The sequence below is a fragment of the Martes martes genome (assembly GCF_963455335.1).
Source record: "Martes martes genome assembly, chromosome: 1".
NCBI classification, from domain to species: Eukaryota; Metazoa; Chordata; class Mammalia; order Carnivora; family Mustelidae; genus Martes; species Martes martes.
In genome coordinates, this window is record NC_137888.1 from 191,768,899 (window position 1) to 191,791,977 (window position 23,079).

General features: G+C 47.2%; 1 protein-coding gene across 1 annotated transcript in view; it reads left to right on the forward strand.

Moving 5' to 3' along the window:
- The first annotated feature begins 360 nt into the window (after positions 1–360).
- Positions 361–23,079, forward strand: part of ARHGEF3 (Rho guanine nucleotide exchange factor 3) — a 315,292-nt gene continuing 292,573 nt past the window's right edge. Inside the window, exon 1 of the mRNA XM_080807093.1 lies at positions 361–419. The gene's annotated coding sequence lies outside the window, so the exon portion shown is untranslated. The remainder of the gene's footprint in view (positions 420–23,079) is intronic.

Below are 23,079 nucleotides of genomic sequence, written 5' to 3' on the forward strand. Positions count from 1 at the left end.
ACGCCTTCGCCGCCGCGAGAGCGGGAGCCGGGCTGCGCACCCCATCCCCGACCGGGTAAATTCTCCAGCCAGAGTCTGGATTAGGTAAAAGTGCGGCCCGGAGGCCGGGCTCCTCTCCTCCCTCTGCCTCCCTAGTCTTCCCAGGGACCCCGACGGGGCGTGCGGAGGGGGGAGTGCCGAGCTGCGGCCGGGCGTGACTGCGTCCGGGTCTCGCGCCACCCGGCTCGCGCGCCGGCGGGGGTCCCCCGCCCGCCTCACGCCCACGTGGCCGGCGCGGCCGCCCCGCCCCCGCCGCCCCCGCCCCGCCCCCGGCCCCGCCTCGCCCGGGGGAGCCGCCCCCGCAGCAGCCGCCACCACAGCGGTCGCCGCGGTGCGCTCTCCAGCCCCGCCGGGCCGAGGCAGCGCTGAGCGCCGCGGAGGTGAGTGCGGGAGGCCGGCCGGGAACCCCGCCCCCCCCACTAGACCCTCCCCGGCTGGACGCCCCAGCTAGATGCCCTGGGGCCCGCCGCTTCCCGGGGCTGGATTCTCCCCGTCTTGAACTCCTTACCCCGAGCTGGACCCCTGCCCCCACCGCCGGGTCGCCCCTGCGGGTCTCGGTGCCAAAGCGGGCTCTGCGAGCTCTCCAGCTCCCGGCACTCGGAGCGCGCTTGGGCGCCTCGGCGCGACGCAGGTGGGCAGTGCCACCACCATCCCGGACCGGCCGCCGCTGGCGCCGAAGACCCTGACTTTGGTCCCTGGGAGCTTTTAAGCGAAAGTTCCCGGAACGACTTCCGGGGAGGGAGGCGCCACCTGTCCTCTCCCTCGGAGTCTTCCCCAGCCTTGGTGGGGCGCCCACAGGTCAGCGTTGGTTGGGCGCTGCTGGTGGTGGCTCGCGGGGCTGCCGGTCACTTCGCTGCCTGGAACCGGGCTTTGAGCGCGCAGGGCGGCGGCCGTGGTTCCGGGCCCGCCCGGGGCCCTTGAGTTGGCGGCTGCATCTTTTTAAATTGCGCAGCCAGAAGGTCTTGAGGTAGAGGCGAGGGAGGCGGACACCAGGGGGTTAGGGTGAATCTCGGTGCCTCATAGCCAGAGACCGGTGAGCATTTTCTGAGTGTGGAAGTGGACCGAGCGTGGCGGGGGCGGGGGGAATGGGTTCCTTTGGGCTTTGCCACGAAGGAGCGCGGCACTTGCGCTCTCAGCCTCCTCAGGGACTTGAGCGTTTTTGAAACAGAGCGACTTTTTCCTAGAGGACTCTTTCTCCATTTAATGCCTGAACCAGGCTTGCTTCCAGCACTGGGCAGAGGTGTGAGACCTGCCAGGCAGTAGTTGTCCTGGATGCACCGGCAGAAACTTATGTTAAAGCATTTCATGCACAGCACAAGGTATAACTACTTTCTTCTTTGGTTGGGGTGTGGAAGAGGAGAGCTTTTCTATGAATTTGGCTTAGCTGTATAGTCTCAGGCAAGTTACTTCACCCATCTATGCTTCAGTTTTCTCATCTGTACAATGGGGGTGACAATAGTACAAATCTTAAAGGGTCGCATAAGGTTCAAGTTCTTAAAGTGCCTGATACATGGTAAATTCTACTTATGTAGTTGTTCTTGTTATTATTATGGCTGACATCTAACAGGGCATCCGCATGCCTAGCTCCCCAGTGAGGTGGGTATGGGCAGGCTCTTGCTCCTTCCTTTTCTAAGAACCTGAATTATTCACACAGTGGTGTCCCCTTCGGCAATGAAACACTTGGGCTTTGCGGTAACGTTTCCTATGGTTAAGCAGAATCTCAGAATATGAGATTGGAGATGACCTTTGTCAAGGACACTGGTGGGAAATGGGGTCTCAAACCTTCTCTGGAAGCTCAGGGTGTGACTGGATATTTGCCTCACTGAGGGGGAGTGGATAAGGCTCCACTTGATTTCCTTCAAGCTTTGGGCCCCCCGGTAGGCTGACACCCTGGTCTGATCTCTGTGAGTGTGGGAGTGTAGTTAGGGGCCTGAAGACCTGATCTTGTCCCCTCCCCTCCATCAGTGGAGCCTGCCCCAGTTCAGCTTCTTTCTTTTTGTGTTAGGCCCACAGACAGGAGTTCTGATTTAGGAGACTCCAGGAATCTCCTGAAATGTATATGAGATTGGAAATGTGGATGAGATCTGCTTGGAGCACAGGTGTATATTTTTCCAGAGAGTTCCCTTTTCATCATATTCTGCAAAGGGCCTGCGCCCCATAAAAGGGGACTCTGAATTGCTGGTGGGGAGATTCTTACCGCTTGTACAGGAGCAGACCCAAGTTGTCACCATGACCTCTGTCTCCCAGAGGCGGAAGTGTACACATGATGCTTTGTGCCCCTGCTCAGGGTATACCTTCCACTGGAAAATTCATGTCTGCCTTAACTTGAGAAAATCTGATAAAGAAGTCAACTGAGGAAAGGAGAAGGCAGGCTGAGGGAGGAGGGACTGTTGGCCTGCGGTGGGGCCATTAGGAAGGGATGTGGTTCATGAAAATTTGAACTCACATTGTCTGAGGAGACTCCTCAGAGTCTTTGCAAATGCTCTTCCTTCTGCTGAGCACACTCTCCTGCTGCTTCTTCTCAAGTCTGGCATGATCTTTCCCTTTAGCTTGGATGTGTCTTCTGTGGAGAAGATTCTTCTGACCACTCTGTCCAAAGCAGTCTGTCCCCCTTATCGGTACCTTTCCAATTCTCCTGTTGTATTTTATTCATGCAGCTTCCCTGAAGTGGTCATACTCATGTTTCTATTTATGGGTTTATTGTCTGCATCCACCCAGGAGAATGTAGACTTCAAGAAGGTAGAGGTGCTGCCCTCTTTACCACTGAACTCTGGCCCCTTGCATACAGTAGATGCTCAATAAATGTTCCTTAGTGACAGAATGAATGAGCAGCCTCTGAGTGAAGTGGGGTGAGCTGAAGAACTTTCTTTTCTCCTTAAGTAAGCTCTGTGGTCACCATGGGGCTCAAACTCAAAGCCCTGAGATGAAGAGTCACATGCTGTACTGACTGAGCCAGCCAGGTGCCCTGGCCCTGGATATATTTAAAAAAAAAAAAAAATTCATCCTTGGGTGCATTATCTTAATGGTTTGTACAAATATTGTCTGATTCAGATCACTTTGCACAGGCTGAGCAGGTTGAAATGAGTGAAAATGAAATGCTTTTATACATGATTCTGATGAACTGAGTCAGTTTGCGTTGCTCTGTGGGAGATCACCGGTGTGGTGGGTGGAGTGGGGTCTGCTCCGGAGAGGTTTGAAGAGGAGTTTTGCCTTCTTCTTCACTTTAGTGACCACTGCTCATTCAGTTATGAAAATGCGTATACTTTTTCTTTAAAAAAAAAAAAAAAGGAAGACTAGTTATTTGGAGTCCTAGCTGCACGGGTGCGTTAGCCTCTTAGCTCATTTACTCCATTTAGTCAAGAGTCACTTCTGGAGGGAGGGCTCTGACAGCGGCCACAGAGCAGTCAAGAAGGCCGGCAGGGTCCCTCCCTTGTGGGGTTTACGTCCCAGTGGCGGAGATGGACAGTCGACATGTAGAGCTCAACATGTATGATATCAGAGAGTATGGTCAGTGGAAAGAAGGCGATGAAGCTGGGGAAGGGGATCCAGAGAGACTGCCCTGTAGGCAGCATTGGGTTAGGTCAGGGATGGTTTCTCTGAGAAAGCAGCATTCCCGCAGAAACCTAGAGTAATGAGGGAGGTGGATATCTGGGGAGGACAGTTCCACACATGTGGACCCAAGGTTGTGGTTGAATTCCTGGTTTGACCAGTTGGCTCTTGAGCCCTGGACATGGTCTCTCTCATGGGGGAAGGGGTAGGGGAAATGAGGCAGTGTGGGCAGAACCTTCCTCACCTCCTCCCCAGATCCTAACTCATGGCTGGAGTAAGCTCTCGGCACTGCGGGCTCTCATGTTTGTCTAGAAGGCTTATGCCTTCCTTTCTGGAGGGACCTGGAGTGATGATGTTTCCTGAAATTGCCACCTGGGCAATGAGCATGAGCCTCAGGGGTACTGCTGGAAGTATAACCCTGCACGTAGTAAGATTTGCTTCCCCTCACCTGCCCTAGCCATGGGCCCCCTCCTCTTTTGTGTAATTTGGTCATAAGCACCTCATCACCTAGAGGGAACCACCTAGAGGGAAAGTAGTTACTTAGTGAAGCTTTGATGGAAAAAAAAATGAAGTGATGAATGTGTAGGATCATGGACCAGGAGATGCCCGCTTCCCATTCTCTCCACTGAGTGGTTGATTGGTTGATCATTGGACGTTACTTAGCAAAGCATAAAGGAGGTAATGACAGGGAGACTTCTTGGAAAAAGTGACATCTAAGAAAAGAAAGGGATGGCTACAAGTCCCTTCTATTAGAGGGTGGGGTGGGATGGAAGGGAGAGAGAATAGCATGTGCAAAGGTCCAGTTGAAGAGTTACCAGCTCTCAAATGAGCTCAGATTCTCATCAGTTATAGCAGTGTGTGTGTGTGTGTGTGTGTGTGTGTGCATGCCTGTGTGTGTGCATGTGCATGCATGTGTGCATGTGTACCCTTGTATTGGTGTATTCTGTGGAAAAGTAACTGTCTTAGCCGTCTTCAATAAATGCCAGTTCTTCTGAATGGCTGCGCCTTGTGCTACTGGGCTCCGGCCTGGCATCCTCATTTATCATCTAGAACCTTCCTATGGTACAGGTCTTCTCAGTATCCCCATCTTCCTGACTGAGAAAAGTGAGGTGGGAAGTGGTGAATAATTTGCCAACTGTGTCTTTCTGGAGCTCTGTTCAGTTGTATCAGAGGAGGTGGAGGGGAGGGGGATCTTCCCAGAAGATTGATTCAGTGATGTCAAGAGAGCCGGGTGCATTTAAATCTCTCCTACAGACCTTGCTTTGGTGTACAGCCCCTGCGGAATGTCAGCTCTGGGAGGGCAGAGGCTGGTTCCTACCAACTGCTCAGTCCCTGGCACGGTGAGGATTTGCTGGGGGGTTAAGGGATGCTCCAGGGTCTCTGGTGGCCACAGAACAACAAGGCGGGAGGAAGCCATTGCTTTCTTTCCCCAGGTGACTCCTGACTTTTCCGAGGTAGACCCGTGACTCAGGGCAGAGCTGGACATGGGGCCCAAGTCAAAACCGAATGCCCCAAGGAGAGAGGCTGGAGACCTTGGCCAGAGTTGAAGGACAAAGCAGGCTGGTTGGTGCCTTGCCTCGCTCATCTAGCTCAAGACTGAACTAGTTATTTAACAGCGCAAGTTAGTTATTCGTCCCGACACCCGACCTCCACTTTATAACTTATGGATCAGGATTTGCTGCTCCTGTGGATAGAACCCCGAGCCCTGAATCCATCTTTAATTCTGAGCTTAACGTTTTCCTGGAAGCTGGGGTGGTGATCTAGTGTGGTGGCTGGTTTTAAGGCACATTGATATGTCTGGAGGTGGGAGGCGTCCTGGTTCCAGGCTCAGCTCCAGCATTGAGTTACTAGTGGAGTGACCTTGGGCAAAGTGCCTGACCTCTCCAAGCCTCAGTTTCCATATCTGTGCATGGGGACAGTGCTTGACTGGACCTGATGGGTTTGCCCTGGAGATTAATGCACAGAGAGCGTATCCTGTCACAGCCCCTGTTCAGGAAGGGCTGTGGTCATTCCCTGGTGACCTAAAGCAGACACAGGTCACTCCGTCATGGCACTGTGCTCACGAAAGTTTGCTCAAACACACCAGGAGTTCTTCATTCGGATTTGGAGACTTCATCAGAGGTGGGTGCTATGCTTTTTGGAGACGATTGTATTTGGAGCCAAATCTGGATAATGGAGCCGAGGGCATGTTTGTTGTGAGACAGTTGCCAGGTGTGAAATGGTGTGAGATTTGGTCACGCCCAAATGGTCCTCCCTCCTGTCCCCATGGTCTCTCCCAGGCCTCCCCTGCTACAGGGGGGCCTCCCATGTACCTGTGGCCTTCGGAACCTGGCCGCTTCAGTGGACTGTTCTCGGTCATCTTCCCCACACCCCACCCCAGGTCACCTGCTGGACCCTCCAATGCGATTGAACCCAACAGCCCCTCAAATGCCCCAGAGGGTATTTCCACCTTCGCAGCTCTGCCCCTGCTGTTCCTACTACTTGGAATACTCTTTCACTCCTTGCAGAACCTCCCACACTCCTCAACTCCAGGGGCCTCTTCCTCTTTCCTTCCCTTTTGCCTAGAAAAAGAAATGCTCCTGCTTGTATTCTTCATGTACGTGAAAGTAAACAAATCAGAAATTGTGGAGTAAAAAGTAAAGTTCCACCTCCCGCACCCCTGGCTTGCTTCCAGAGAGCACATTTATGATCAGCTGATTGGGTATTTCTCCATTGTTTTGATGTACAGGTGTGTGTACCTGTGAATGTCTTTAAAAACCGGCAGAATGGGCTCATTTAAAAAAATTTTTAAAAGATTTTGTTTGTTTATTTTAAAGAGAAAGAGAGAAGGAGGAGGACCAGGGTGGAGGGAGAGGGAGGTCATCTCCAGCAGACTCTGCACTGAATGTGGAGTCCCACACAGGGTTCGATCTCATGACCCTGAGATCATGACCTGAGCCAAAACTGAGAGTCAGACGCCAAACCAACTGAGCCACCCAGGTACCTCTATTGGGCTCATTTTGTGAATTTTTCCTCATTTGGCCATATGTCCAAGAATGCTTTCTCTGTCTATACACATCTCCCCTCTTTCTATACCCTCACCTCCCCCAAGGGAGGAGAGTACAAGTTTGTGTGGACGTGTATTTTCAGTTCTCTCGGGTATGTACCTGCAGTGGGATTGCGGGTTATATGGTGACTTGCTGTTTGATATTTTGGAGAACTGCCATACTGTTTTCCAAAGGGGCAGTGCCATTTTGCAATCCCACCAGTAGTGCTTGAGGGTTTCAATGACTCCACATCCTCACCAATGCTTGTTACTGCCCATCTTTTTTTAATTATTGCCATCCTAGGGCGTGTGAAGTGGTATCTCATCATGGTTTTGATTTTCACTTCCCTGTGGCTAGTGGTGTTGAACATCTTTTTTTTTTTTTTTAACTTAATTTTTTTCGTGCAGTTTTAGTTTTTCTTTTAATAATGAAATTGAGAGGAAAGTACAGAGATTTCCTTTATATTTCCTGCTCCCACACATGCACAGCCTCCCCCATTATCAATATCACTCACCAGAATGGTGTATTTGATACCAGGGATGAGCCTACATGGACACATCATGATCATATGAAGCCCCTATTTTTTTTTTAAGATTTTATTTATTTATTTGACAGAGAGAGATCACAAATAGGCAGAGAGGCAGGCAGAGAGAGAGGAGGAAGCAGGGTCCCCGCCGAGCAGAGAGCCCAGAACGGGGCTTGATCCTAGGACCCTGGGACCATGACCTGAGCCAAAGGCAGAGGCCCAACCCACTGAGCCACCCAGGCGCCCCAAGGCCCATAGTTTACCTGAGGGCTCACTCTTGGTGTTGTGCCCTCAGTGGGTTTGAATGAATGAATAATGATAATTCTACACACAACTATAATATCATATAGAGCATTTTCACTGCCCTAAGACTCCTCTGTCTCTACCTCTTCATCTCCACCTTCCTGCCCGCACAAACGCTGACCTTTTTACTGTCTCCATAGTTTTGCCTTTTCCAAAATGTCACATAGTTAGGATCATACGGTACGTAGCAATTGGTTTCTTTCACTTAGTAACATGCATTTGAAGTTCCTCAGTGTCTTTTCATAGTTTGATAGCTCATTTCTTTTTGGTTCTGAGTAGTATTTCATTGTCTGGATGTATCACAGTTTATCCGTTCACCTACTAAAGAACATTTTCGTTGCTTGTAAGTTTTGGCGCTTGTGAATAAAGCTGCTATAAACAACCACGTGCAGGTTTTTGTGTGGACATAAGTTTTCAGCTACTTAGGGTAAATACCAAGGAGTGTGACTGCTGGTATGTGTGGTAAGAGTATGTTTGGTTTAGTAAGAAACCTGCCAAAGTGTCTTCCAAAATGGCTGGACCATTTTGCATTCCCACCACCAACAAATGAGAGAGTTACTGTTACTTTACATCCTTTGCTAGCATTTGGTATTGTCAGTGTTGTGGATTTAGGCCATTCTAATAGGCTTGGGCTGGTATCCTGTTGCTTTAATTTGCATTTCCCTGATGACATATGTGGAGACTCTTTTCACGTGTTTACTTGTCATCCATATATCTTCTCTGGTAAGGTGTCTGTTAAGGTCTTTCCTATTTCCAATTCAGGTTGTTTGTTTTCTTATTGTTGAGTTTTAAGAGCTGTTGGCATGTTTTGGGTAACAGTTCTTTATCAAATGTATCTTTTGCAAATATTTTTTTCTAGTCTGTGGTTTGTCTTCTAATTCTCTTGGAATTATCTATTGCAGAGCAGAAGTTTTCAATTTTTGTGAAATCCAGCTTATCAATTATTTCTTTCAGACATTGTGTTTTTGGTGTTATATCTAAAAAGGCATCACCATACCCAAGGTTTTCTAGGTTTTTCCCTATGTTATCTTCTAAGGATTTTATAGTTTTGCATTTCATATTTATGTCTCAGATCCATTTTGAGTTAATTTTTGTGAAGAGTGAGAAGTCTGTGTTTAGATTCATTTTTTTTGCATGTGGATGTCCAGTTTTCAACCATTTGTTGAAAAGATTATCTTTGCTCCATTGTTTTGCCTTTGCTCCTTTGTCAGAGATCAGTTGCCTGAATATATGTGGGTCCATTTCTGGGCTCTCTGTTTTTTCCATTGATCTGTTTGTCTGTTTTTTTGCTAATACCACACTGTCTTGATTATTGTAGCTTTGTAATAAGTCCTGAAGTCTGGTAGCGGCAGTCCTCCAACTTTGCTCTTCTTTAATATTGTGTTGGTTGAATATCTTCCCATGTGTTTATTGGCCATTTGTATATCTTCTTTGGAGAAGTGTCTTTTCAGATATTTCACCAATTTTTAAAAAATTGGGTTGTTGGGGCGCCTGGTTAAGCGGTTAAGCATGTACCTTCGGCTCAGGTTGTGATCCCTGGGGTCCTGGGATCGAGCATTGGGTCCCCGCTCAGTAGGGAACCTGCTTCTCCTGCTCCCCGTTTGTGCCGTCTCTCTCTCTGTCAAATAAATAAATACAATCTTAAAAAAAAATTGGGTTGCCTTTTTATTATTGATTTGTTTTTAAATTTTTATTTATTATTGTTTTTAAAGATTTTATTTATTTATTTGAGATAGAGTGTGAGAGAGAGCAAGCAGAGGAGGAGGGGAAGAGGGAGAGGGAGAATCAGGCTCCCCACTGAGCAGGGAGTCCCATGTGGGACTTGATCCCAGGACCCTGGGATCATGACCTGAGCTGAAGGCAGACGCTTAATCAACGGAGTCACCCAGGCTTTGCAGTAACTTTTGAAATCAAGAAGTGTGTCTTCTAACTTTGTCCCTTTTCATGATTGTTTTGGCTGTTCTGGGTCCCCATATGAATTTTAGGATCAGCTTGTCAAGTTATTGCAAAAAAAGATTTTAATAGGGGCCTTCCGATTGCAGAGACAAAACCCGGGGACATCAGCGTCTCTTTTCCTTGTTGAAGAAAGTGACAAGTATAGCGTCGTGTCTAATCTAAGTCTGGAGACCTTGGATAAAACATTTAACTCTTGAACGTGTGAAATGGGAATGCCTTTAGCACAGACTGAACTAATGGCAGACCTGGCTTCCATTTATCTGAGGGCGTGATGGTGAGCCCTAAAGATCTTCCCATACTTCCCTGCCTCACCAGCATCCTGGTGAGAACTGGCACTCCCCGCCCCTTCCCCCCACCCCAGCCCCCCAGCCCTGGAGGCACCAGGGAGTGCTGGAGGATATCAGAGTGAGGCTGCATTTTCACTTGTTTCATCTATTGAGCAGAGCTAGGATTTCATTTAAGGGAAGGGTTCTGCTAAAGCAGTTTTTGCCTCCTCCCTGCCAAACTGGCATCTTGGTTTAAAGAATGGAATAAAAATAAGAAAGGAATACTATCACATAATAGAAGATTAGTTTACACCTCTACCTGCACTTATGCATTCCAGATGTCATGCTTTGGCACAAGTCCACAATTGTGTTCTTACAGAAGAAGAAGTAAAAAGTGAAGCGCCTACGTGTGTGCCAACAAGAGTCTGCTTTTCCAAACTGAAGGAACAGCCCAGGGAACTACACTGGGAAATGCTAACCCACTCCACCTCAGCGTTTTAAACACCATTTTAAACAAAACCACCATTTTAAACAAAATGGTGCTACTGTGTGTGAGAGAGGGGAGCTGTTGTTCCAAAAACAAAACAAAACACAGTTTAAAAAAAAAAAAGGAATTAAAAAAAGTATTAATTTGTGGAGATTTTTAGTTTGTTTCTGGAGGGGAAGAACATGATAGGCAATGGAAATTATTTTGAGATCTTCAAAACCCAAGTTCCTGTGGTTTAGCAGGTTCCCTTTACCCAATCTGTTAGATCAAGCTGTTCATGGGGATTTTACTTCCATTCTTTAGTTTGGGGTGTGGGTGCATGCCTGTGCACATGGAAAGTTAGGGGAAAAACACAGTGATACAACCCAGACCCAGAACAAGGAAGCATGTTACGGAGCTGAAGTTCTAGTCTCTGAAGATGCGGCTCAGCTGCCCTTGTGTAACCTCTTCCCATGACACACCTCCCAGGGGGGTGCAGGGGACGGCTTCGCCCCAGTGTGGCTTTAATTTTACAAAAACCCTGTGCAGTCTTGCAAACTCAAGTAGTTTTCTCAACAGATCACTCGCATTTCATATGTTCTGGGCTGGGCAGGGCCTCACTAATCCTTGGCCAGCACTGTGAGTCAGAAAATATTTAAATGACCGCCGAGGCCTTTGAGGAGAGAGAGTTGGCAAGTGGATTTAGGGAGGTGGGGTGACTCTTAAACAGCACGGCAGCAAATGAGTGGCAGAGGTGATACAAGGGTGAGCAACCCTGTTTTCTTACGCTAATAAAGAAAGTTATATTATCTTTCCAAATGAGATAATAATGATGATGCTACCGAAGGCTATTGAGCACTTATTATATGGTGGGAGTCTGGCTTTTCCTACCTGTGTTTGACTGTGACCCCCTGTAAGAAATAAATCTATAGACTATCACTTGGTGTATTTGCGTGTATGAGTGCACACGTGTATGCAAGCACATGTGTATCCAGAACGAAAGTTTGGTGAGACAATACTTACCTTCCAATCATTCTTTTCTACATTAGTGGATTTATGATTTTTTTAAAATGATGGCTGTGAGACCCACTAGATTTATTTCACAAATAGGGGAAAACCTACTCTTTGAAAAATTCTGTGCTAGATCGTTTGTGTGTGTTTTACATGTATTATTTCATTTAATCCTCACAAAAACCTCAGGGAGAGGGTACTACGTTATCCTCATTTTTGGATGGGGGAAAAAAAGGCACAGAGAGGTAACTTGCCCAGGGTCACACTGTGAGTGAGTAGTGGAACTGGGATGGAACCCAGAAAGGCTAAGTCCTATTACAAGTTCATGGCGTGAACCCAGGTCTTGTACCTGTCTCCTGTAATGATTAGGGAAGAAGGTAATTTACTATCCTTTAAAAAAAATATTTATTTTTAAAGTAGATTCCACACCCAGTGTGGGGCTTGGACTAATGACCCTGAGATCAAGAGTCACACACCCTCCCAACTGATCCAACCAGGTGCCTCTTAATATCCTAATGAGTTGTTACAGATTGAAAAGGTAGCCACAAAGCGGATACAAAATTAATACCACTTGTTTGACTTAAAGTTGCATTTAAAAACACATATACCCACTATGATGGCTTTGATCAATACATAGATGTTATTCTTCCTCAGTTGCTTTATTTTGTGGGTTTTTTTATTTTTTTAAAAAGATTTATTCGTTTAGGGGCACCTGGGTGCCTCAATGGGTTAAAGCCTCTGCCTTCGGCTCAGGTCATGATCCCAGAGTCCTAGGATCGAGCCCTGCATCGGGCTCTCTGCTCAGCAGGGAGCCTGCTTCCCCCTCTCTCTCTCTGCCTGCCTCTCTCTGTCTATCAAATAAATAAAATCTTTGAAAAAAAAAAGATTTATTTATTTATTTTGAGAGAGGGAGTGGGGAGGAGCAGGAAAAGAGGGAGAGAAAGAGGGTCCCAAGCAGACTCCATGCTGAGCAGGGAGCCCAATGTGGGGGTCGATCCCATGACCCTGAGATCATGACCTGAGCTGAAACCAAGAGTCAGACGCTCAACCACCTGCACCACCCAGGTTCCCCACGTAGGCTTTTTATTTTTATCTTCTTAATCATCTGATGACTTGAAATTTCGTGCAAGTACAGATAATAAGGGATAATTTACAATGGAAAGTAAGTAGTTTTGGAGGTGTATTAGTCAGGGATTTCCAGAGAAACAAAATCAACAAATTCAACAGGATGTTAATATATAAAAGTATATAATATATATTATATAATATATAATGATGTGTAATGTGTACATATATAATATATGAAGTGTATAATTTATAATGATATATGTTATATAATATTCAATGGCGTATATGCTCTCTCCCTCTCTCTGTCTCCATATATATATGATATATGTTTACCGATAAATCACATATACTGAGCAAGAGAGGGAGAGAGATATATATATTTAAAGGATGTGGCAGTCCCCCTATGTGAGTATGGAGGCTTGGCAAGTTTAAAATCTGCAGAGTAGGCTGGCAAGGTAGAGAGGCAGGGAAGGCAGTTCAAGTCCAAAGGCAGTCTCCTGGCAGAATTCCTTCTTGCTAGAGGAGGAGGTCCATCTTTGTTTTATGAAGGCCTTCTACTGATTAGATCAGGCCCACCCAAACTATGAAGAGCAATTTGTTTTACTCAAAGTCTACTGATTTAAACATTAATGTCATCTAAAAAAATACCCGCACCTTCACAAAACGTCTTGAATAACGTTTGACCAGCTATCTGGGCATTATGGTCTAGACAACACATAAAATTAAGCATAACAGGGAGCAAGATACTGTTCAGAAGAAAGGAAAAAGGTAGTGAGTGGGAAGCTTGAGTGTGACAGTGTTACAAATAGAAGGACATTTCAGAAAGAATTCCCCCCCACCCATCACTGATCGCCCCCTAAAGCCCATCCCTGGTTCCCATGCAGTTAGACAACCATGGCATGGGTTGGCAGATGGGAGGGGGTGGCAGGTGCAGGTTTTCTTGCTTTGAGTTGAATGCATTTTTCTTACATTTCTCTCTTACACCAGAGACCTGAGAGTTCATGGCTCCAAGTAAATAGAGCCATTTATGTGCAGCCAGTGGGGGCTTGTTCAGTGGCTTTCTCTGTAGAGGCTGTGTGCTGATGTAGCATTTGTAGCTCAGCCTAAACTTGGAAGACTTTGCTCCCTTCTCCTGTGCCACAAGGTACCGGGTGACCCATTGGTCACTGGCCACAGGAACTATCTGGGACTCTTTGGGTGGGAACTCAGGCTATGAGTCCATGGTATCCAGACAATATTAAATTTATTATTTGTTTTTCATTTTCTCTGATTTTTATTAAGGTATAATTCACATACCATAAAACTGATTCTTTTAAAGTGTGACTTAGTAGTTTTTGGTGTATTTGCAGGGTTGTGCAGCCATGACAACTATCCAATTCCAAAACATTTTCATCACCCCCCAAAAATACAGCTTTTCTTTTGGAAATAATTTAAACCTTTGAGAACACTGCCTGCTGGATCAGTTCCATCAGAAAACAAACATGCTGTTATTTCTCCCAACTTAAAAAAAAAAAACACAAAAAAACCCACAACCAAAACCCTCTGTTCACTTGTCCTCCTACTTATGCCCCCATTTCTCTTTAGTTTAGAGTAAACCTTTTTGAAAGAATTGTTTGGACTTACTGACTGTCCTTCTCTGCCTCCCTTCCCTTCTCATTTGTTAAAAAAATTGTGATAAAATACATGTAACATAAAACTTACCATCATGACTATTTTTAAGCATCCAATTCAGTCTTGTTAAGCGTATTCACATTGTTGTGCAACAACCCCTAGAACTTTTTCATCTTGGTTGATGGAAACTCTGTTCCCATCAATTCTCCACTTCTCTCTCCCCCCAGTCCCTGGTAACCACCACCCTACTTTCTGTCTCTATGCATTTACAACTCTAGATACCTCACATAAATGGCGTCAATACAAACAAGGCACTATTTGTCTTTTTTGTCTGTGGCTGGCTTATTTCACTCTGCATAATATCTTCAAGGATCATGTATGTTGTAGTAGGTGTCCTTATGCCTTTCCTTTTTAAGGCTGAATGATACTCTCTGGTATGTATATACCACGTTTTGTTTATCCATTCATCCGCTGAAGGACAGTTGGGTTGTTCCGGCCTTTTGGCTGTTGGAATAATGTTGCTGTCCTGTTCTCCTGGGAACCCGTGATTCCCAGCCAGGTTTGGGTTCCCCTCATGAACATCTCTTGCCCAGGGCTGTGCTCATTGCCATGTTGCTCATCCCAGTGGCATATTCTCAGGCCCCACCCCCATCCAGACGGGCATTTTCTCTTCCTTGAAGCTCTTTCTTTACCTGACTTCCAGGGCACCTTGCTCTGCTGGTCCTCTGACCACCTGCCAGTTAACAGCAATTTCATCCTTCTGATTGTTCAGACCCAAAGCCTGTCATCTTTGGCTCTTATCAGAAAATCCCACTGTTTGTACTTTCAAACTATACCCAGAACGTGGCCACTCTTCACCCATTATCCAAACTACACTCCCCTCTCACCTGAGTGACTGTGGTGATCTCTTTGCTGGTCTCCCAAGCTCGGTCCTTACCTCCTTCCAGTTCGTCCTCAGTTCACAGCTAGAGGGACCCTTAGTGGGCAGATTACCATTCCTTTGCTCAAAACCCTTGAAGGGCTCCCATCTTAACAGCAGAAGCTAATGTCCTCACAGTGGCCTACAGGACCACCGCAATCTGGCTGTGTTTCTTCTATTACTCCTTCCTTAGTTCACTCTTCCCCTCAATACCCCAGCTGAATCATAGTAGCCTCAATGCTCTCCTCTAATTGGACACCCCAGTACCTTTGCTCTTCCTGTTCCCTCTGCTGGGGATTTCTCTTCTCCTGACGTTGACATAATTTGGTCCTTCACTTCCTTCAGCCTTTACTCCGACATCTCCTTCCCTAACTGTCATGACTAAACTATTACCACTCTCCCCAATATCCCTCTCTCCCCTCCTTGATTTATTTTGTCTCCTTACTCCTGTCGCTATCCAGCATAGGGGATATTTTTGCTTATTCATCTTGGTTTTGTCTGCTTCCCCACTGGAAAGTGAATTCCACGAGGACAGGGTTTTTTCCTTCTGTTCTCATCCCTGCGGGATCCCCAGCACCTCACCTGGCACCAAGTAGACACTCAGTAAATATTTATTGAACCAATAAATGAAAATTGGGAAATTAGAGATAAAAAGTCATTTATGGTTCTTCTATTATGATACAATGCTTGCCTGTATTTTTTCTTACCTACGAATTGTTCATTGAGGTAGGCCTATGTGTATGTCTGTGTCTCCTGACTTTTCTCACCAGGCATTCCTGTACAAACTTCTTTTTTCTTTTTTTTTAAGTTGCTAGGCACTCTTCATGATTATTACTTGTTAAACAGCTACATCATGTTTCACTGAGTGGATGTAGCAACTTCATTTATTTAACCTTGTTTTGTTCAGAACTATTGGGCAGCTTCCAATTTGTTGCTGTTGTAGATTGCACCACAGTGAGTGTCTGTGTTAGGCATTTGCCAAGCCTCCCTCCCTCTCCTTGGGAAGGAGTCTCCATTCTCCTGAGCCTGGGTTGGGGCTATAGCCCTGGGCTGGGCCCATCGCGATCTCCACCACCGGCTGTGATAACTGGCTCAGGGCTGCATAGAGAACCTGCCCAGCCAGGCCATGGGCTTCTCCCAGCTCACCCTGACTTGCTCAGAAGCAACAGAGAAGATGCTCAGAAGCACCCAGGTCCAGACCAGTAAGGACAGGGCCCCAGACTTGTAGTAGTGACAGCGAGGGTACATCACCTTTGAATCCAGTCACTTGACTGAGCTTTTCCACTATCCTTCCAACGAATCCCCCTTTTCCCCAGTCTAGATGGATTTGGGTTTCTCCCTGCAAGGGGGGAGTCTAGACTAATTCCACCAGTACAGCATCTCTCCCATTCCCTTTCAGTGGAACTTAGGCCAGAACAAGGAAAGATACTACAGACCTCGGTAAGGCATTGTGCAGGGCAGAAAATGGACGTGGGCTGAGCAGCTCCATTTCTTTGTTACGACTGGAGAAACAAGGTAAAAATGTCATCGGTCTGGGTTCAGATGCTGGCACTGCCCTCTGACAGGGGTAACCTCAGTTTCCTTGTCTGTAAACTGAGGATGACAGTAATCACAGCCCACCTCAGGGAGTTGTTTAGGGAGAAGGACTCATTTACTTGCACACCCGTATTCATAGCAGCGTTATGCACAGCAGCTAAAAAGTGGAAACCACTTGAGTGTCTGTTGGCAGATGAGTGGATAGACAGATGTGGTAATTACATACAATGGAGTATTACTAGGCGTAGAAAGGGAGTTCGACACCCGCCACAACGGGTGAATCTTGAAAACATGCAGAGTGAAATAAGCCAGACACAAAAGAAGAGAAACTGGGTGATTCCACTTATATGAGATTCCTCGAATGACAGATTCTTGGAGGCAGAAAATAGACCAAAGGTTACCAGGGCCAGGGGAGGGGAGAAGGGGGAGCTATAGTTTAGTGGGTACAGAGTCTTTGCTTGGGATGATGAAAAGTTTTGGAGGCAGACAGTGGTGATGGTTAGTGGGATGCATTTACTTCCCCCGAATAGTGCACTTAAAAATAGCTAAAATGGTAAATTTTTTTAAAAGATTTTATTTATTTATTTGACAGACAGAGATCACAAGTAGGCAGAGAGGGAGGCAGAGAGAGACAGAGGGGGAAGCAGGCTCCCTGCTGAGCAGAGAGCCCGATGCGGGGCTCGATCCCAGGACCCTGGGATCATGACCTGAGCCAAAGGCAGAGGCTGAACCCACTGAGCCACCCAGGCGCCCCTAAAATGGTCAATTTTATGTTATGTATATTTTCCTATAATAACAAAAAAGTATCAGAGGAGTTAGAGGGTATGAAGTGGGTATGAATATCACAGTGAGTCTCTTGGACTTTTTCCTCACAGGTTCAAATTAAATTAAGATGGAGCACTCAGGGGGGAAAAACAGCCACAAACCAAAAGGAGGCGGTGTGGAGCGGGGTAAACTACCCACAAAAGCCCAGAGGGTCCCTCTGAAATCTGCTGCTGCTGGCTGGGGTCTGGCCTGGCAGGAGCAGCTCACCCAGCCAGCCTGTGTGCGTGGAGTGTTAGTGACTGAGGGCAGGCTAGTCTGGTCCCCTGGTCAGATGGGCCCAGGCCAGGACTGGAGCCCTGGTGAGTCACAGTCCATCCCCCAGAGAACAAAGTGAGGTAGCAGGGAGGGGCTGGGCTGTGACTCAGGCCACCGCTGCCCTGCCCTGAGCTTCCTCCGGGTGCACACCCCCTCCAACTCTGGCTTCGGCGATCCCCACCCCTGCCCTGTGGGAGTAGGGGCAGGTGTACCCACTTCCCATGCAGGCCATCAGGAAGGCTCCCCAGCAGAAGTTAGAAGTTGTCCAGAGTTGTTTCTCAGCTCCTTTTTGGAAATAGAAATCACAGCAGCTACGCTGATGGAGCATTTGGTGTGCACCTGCTGGGCTCAGGGCTCTGCACACTCTGTCTCCTTTGCGCCTCTGCCTCATCCCAGCAGCTACGGCAGAGGCGGTGGGCTAATGGGGTAAAGCAACTTGCCTGAGGTTACCCCTGTCGGGCCACAAAGGGCAGAGATTCAGGAGCCGGGACTTACAATCATGCTAGTACACACATGCACACTCGTGTGTGCGCACACACACACACACACACACACACACAGACACACATGCTCATGGGAGGTTCGAATCCAACACGTGAGCTATGTCTAGGTCATAAGTCTAAAGAGAGAATTTTCTCTAGGAAAGAAGAGCTTAGGAAAAAAGTTAGAAAATACAGATACTATATTTTACAACAAAAAGGGCATTAGACAGGATTGCATTCTAGCATGTCGGGTCATTCTTATGGGTATTTGGGACATAGAAAAGTGGATGACATTAAAGACTCCCTAAGTACTGAGTGCTACTCACTGAGCTAGACTGGAACTATCATGGTCATGACATTTGTGTCCAGACTTTGTAACACCACATTGGCACTTCAGGAAGACCAGGCTCACTGGGACCAAGTTACCATAAATGTTACAATAGATAAAATAGGCATACTATAGATTGCCCCGAGGGGGAGGTGTTATTTTTTCTTGTTTGTAAAAGACATGCCTTGTTTTATGGAAAGAAATTTGCTCTTTTAAGATTTTTATGTGACAGAGATTATGGGAGAGATGTAACCTTCCTTGTTTTACAGTCACTTCTTAATGAATGTGGCAATGGATAACCCTGAAAAGTGAAAGACCGATAAATATGGGGGAAAGGAAATTCATTTTAGCCCCTAGTTTCAGTCTTGTCTCCTGAAATTTTATCAGAGTTGCTAACTTGGTGGGAAGCTTATCATCTCCTTGGCCCCTCCTCGATCTTAGCCTAGGGGGCATGCATTCACTCATGCCTCTGTAGGTGCATTGAGTGGAGTGATGGCTGGGGTTTACTTCCCTGGGAAGGGTGTAGAGGAAAGAAAATTAGGAGTGAGCTAATCATTGAAGTTGTGTGCTGGGCACATTTCTTTCCGTCTCTGTATGTGTTTGAACTTTGTCATTCAAAAAAGTTAAAACATATACTATTGAGCACTTATTTTGGGCCAGCTCTTGTGCTAGGTGCTAGGGAAGCCTTGGTGACCAAGACAGGCTCACACTGCCCTTCTGGAGTCAGCAGACAGTCTCCTTCAGGAAACAGATATTAATCAAACTATCACATGAACGCAAGTACAATTACAGCTGTTTGAAGTGCTGAAAAATCATGAGCAGAGACACAAAAGTCAGCAGGGTAGACACCATCCCAGCCAGGATTGGGGGAGGAACGGAGAGTCCTCAGCTTGAGGTATCACCAAGGGGGCCTGGGGGTGTGTGTGTGTGTGTGCACGTGTGTCTACATGCACATACTGGCACTTTCCAGGCTGAGAGCAGGTCTTTGCCTGGCTGAACTGTGGTATGAGAGAAGGGTTTCAAAGTCGACTGAATGCCCTTCATCCTCATAGAGAACATGTGTGGTGCATATTCAAGAGGATAGTTGAGATGTTGCGGAATCCTCCAGTGGATTCCAGTTCTGCTTAGGAAAAAATCCAAATTTTTTCTTACCTTCACCTACACACTCTGCCACTCCCTGGCATGCCTTCTAGCAAGATCCCAATCTCTGTTCTTTCTCAGCCGTTGAGTGTGCCATTCCTTCTATCCAGAATGTTCTTATTCCTTCTCTTCTCAGGGCCAGCTCCTTTGCAGACATAGGTCTTGGCTCAGACGTTACAAGGGAGAACTCCCCTCAGTGCTTCTCCCTGTTTACTTTCTCATCCCTCGTGTTTTCTTGGTCCCTTCTCCAGGCTGAGGGCATGGTGATAACAGCGGCTATGTCTGGTCATACCCTGAGGCCCCCCCTAACCTCCAGCCTGCAGATGCAGAGAGTGGACACCCAGCAGATCCCACAGCCAGGTGCTATCTGACATTGTCTCTATGCATATTCCTCTTAACTCTTTTGCGTTTTATTTTATTTTTTACCGTTTTGCATTTTAAAAGGATTTGACCTGTGTACAGTTGTCAAGAGGGAATTTTTGGAGATTCCCCTGAGATGAGAGTGCCTTGCATATGGTGTGTGTCCAGAAATTCTCTCAAACAATAGGGATGTGTACATCTGAATTTTGTTGGGTTGTAGGCGGCGAGGTAGAATTAGATGCTTCTGCAAGATCCAGTAAAAGCCATTAGTGTCTGGGAAGCCACATATCAGTCCTTCTTGTGTCTGGTTTGTGGTCACAGCTGACAGAACTTGAAGTACACGCCAGCCTCTGCTACCTCATACCATATATATAAAAACAACTGGAGATGAGTTGAGGACCTAAATGTGGAAGGCAAATCATGGAGCTTCTAGAAAATCCTAGAGAAGAATGAAAATTAGGCTAGGCATAGAATTCTTCGACAAGATCACAAAAAGCACTGTCACAAAGGAAAGAAATTTATAAACTAGACTTCATTAAAATTAAGAACTCTTTCTCAAAAGACACTATTAAGAGAGTGAAGAAGCAAACTGCAGTCCGGGAGAAGATATTTGAAATACGTATGTCCCACCAAAGATTCCTCTCTAGAGTATATAAAGAGCTTCTACCAACCAATGAGAAACAGACAACCCAATATGAAAGCGACAAAAGACTTGAGCAAACATGTCACCAAAGAGTATTCCAAATGACCAATAAACATATGGAAGGGTGCTTAGCCTCAGGAGTCATTAGAAGAATTTAACCACAATAAGATAGCACTGTGTGTCTACCCAAATGAAAAAGACCGACAACGAAAATGTAGTTAAAGATAAGGAGCAGCTGAAACCCTCCAGCACTGCTGGTGGGGGTAGGAACTGGTACAGCCACTTTGGAAAACCATTTTGGCCGTGTCTACCACAGCTGGACATCAGGCTCCCCAGGCTGTAGCACTCCTAGGTGTAGATGAGTGCCCAGGAACTTGTGCACAAACGATCCTAGCAGCTTTATTCATAAGTCTCAAAACATGGCAATGATCCAAGTGCCCATCAGCAGCCATATGGGTAAGCGAATAGTAGATCCACGCAATGGAATATACTCTGCAATGAGAAAGAGCCTTTGGGTAGGGCACTAACCGGGAGGGGCACCAGGAAACCTTCTCGGCGGCTGGACATGTTTTATATTTTGATTTGGTTGGTGATGACATGGGGGTATAAGTACCTACAAACATGACTGAGTTGTACACTTAAGATTTGTGTAGTTTGTGTATGTCGCAAACTTATTTATTTGTTTCCAAACTATTTTACTGATAGATTGGGGAAATCTATCGATGTATATCAATACATTAGGGAAATAGAATACATGGTAGTCTTTGTCTCGAGCCCTCGGAGGAAGGCTGGGGAACTGAAACGCTGTCAGAGGCCAGGGTGGGCTGGAGGGAGGCCTGAGTTCTCCCTGTGATATTGCTTCTCCCCAGTGTTTCTCCTCGTCTTGACCCATTCCTCCCCCCCCCCACCCCCCGACACTGCAACGTGAGCAGTACCCACCTCTCACCCCTGGTGTGATCCTTAGCTGGCAGGAAAGACCAGTGCTTGAGAGGGAATATGGGTCTTTCCTAATTGTGGTGCTGTTTAATTTATTTATTAATTTTTTACAAGATGTCATTATTTATTTGACACACAGAGAGAAAGAGAACACACAAGCAGTGGGAGCAGCAGGCAGAGGGAGGAGCAGGCTCCCCGAGGTGCAGGGAGTCCAATGCAGGACTCGATCCCAGGACCCTGGGATCATGACCTGAGCCGAAGACAGTCGGTTAACCAACTGAGCCACCCAGGTGCCCCTGTGGTGCTGCCTAAAGGAGAGGTGCATCTATCTGGTGCTCTCCTCAGAGTCCCTATAATGTCCTAACCTGGAAGAGGAGGGAACCTGCACATCGGTTAGCTTTCCCCAAAGCCCAGGATTAAACGGTGGCAGCGGCTGGTATTACAGGCTAGGTTGGAGAGGATCCAGTGAGGAAGTGGAACCCGCCTCTTGTCTGCCCGGGCATATCACTCCGCACCCACTCCCTGGGCTGATCCTCAGCAACAAATTCAAGTCTGTTACGTCCAATGCCTGGGGCAGCCTGGTGGCTGTGCTGGGACATATCTCTGAGCTGAATGGACCTCAGGGTTCCCGGGGCATGGTGTGAGCTGTAGGGGATCTCTGGCTCTGGGCTTGGGTGCTTTCACAGGTGTCTTTCTGACAGGAGAAGGACATGCTTCATTTCCAGTCCTCCAGGCTGCCTGGTTGGGACAGCCTAAGCCTCAAAAAACAGCATGCCTTTAAAAAAGTTTGGTGCAAACTCATTCTTTGACCATACCTGGCCTGAATTAATAGGAGGTTTTTCCTAGGATGCAGCAGAATAGTCACGTGCACAGCTGCAGAAATGCTTACATATTTGACGATGGTTGCCGCCCCTCACCCCGCTGGTGTTTCACACAGCATGCTGTCCACACTTCATGTCACCTTTCTGAGATGCAAACATTGTGAATTCTGAAATGCCGCCAGCTGCAAGGGTGGGAAGAGGGATTGTGGACTTGCCCGCGATGGGTTATTCTTCAGTTGGCTGGTGAGGTCACTGTTTCTTTTTTGCTAATACAGAAGGATGCTACAGTGAGTGTCCATGGTAGACTTGGAACTCCTGGGTCGGTGGGCACGCAGATTTTACATTTTGGTGGTTCTCAGCAGGTCGCCTTTCAAAGAGATGAGATAAAACGACAATTCTACCGAGAGCGTGCCCATGCGAATTTGGTCCTATTACTCCCCTGCTTCCATGAGCCTCTTCGGCTGCCCCCAGGCTTTTGTCCTAGCTCCTTTCTGTGGTGTTCACAGTCTTCCCTTCCCCATCTGGTGCTGGCCTGTCTGTCCAGTTGCTGATTCCCTGGTTTCTCTGCTGCCAGCTGCGGAGTCCCCTGGCCAGTCAGCGACTAACCCCTACCCCGCCACGCACATCCCTACTGCGTCCGCAGGGGTTCAGCTGTGGGCAGGACAGAGCTGCCCCTACTCTGTGGTCTTGCCTTTTGGAGGACGCTGGGGACCCAGCTGAGTTCTGGTGTTCCTGGGAGGTCGGCTGAAGGCCTCTGAGCTAAAAGAGCCGGAGTGAGAGGGAACGGAGGGGATACTCTGGAAGGCCCCGCGGCACACCTGGGAGGAAGATTTGTATCTTCAGGCCTGTGAGGAGGCCTTGCAGGGGATTAAGCCAGGGAGTGACCTGGCTGATGGGGCTTGTATTTTAAATACCACAGGTCATAATGGAGGTGGTTTGTGGTGTTAGAGTTCAAGTTCAAGAGAAGGGGGTAGAGGACAAAGGGCCAGGCCTGATTGTACAGAAGGGGTAAG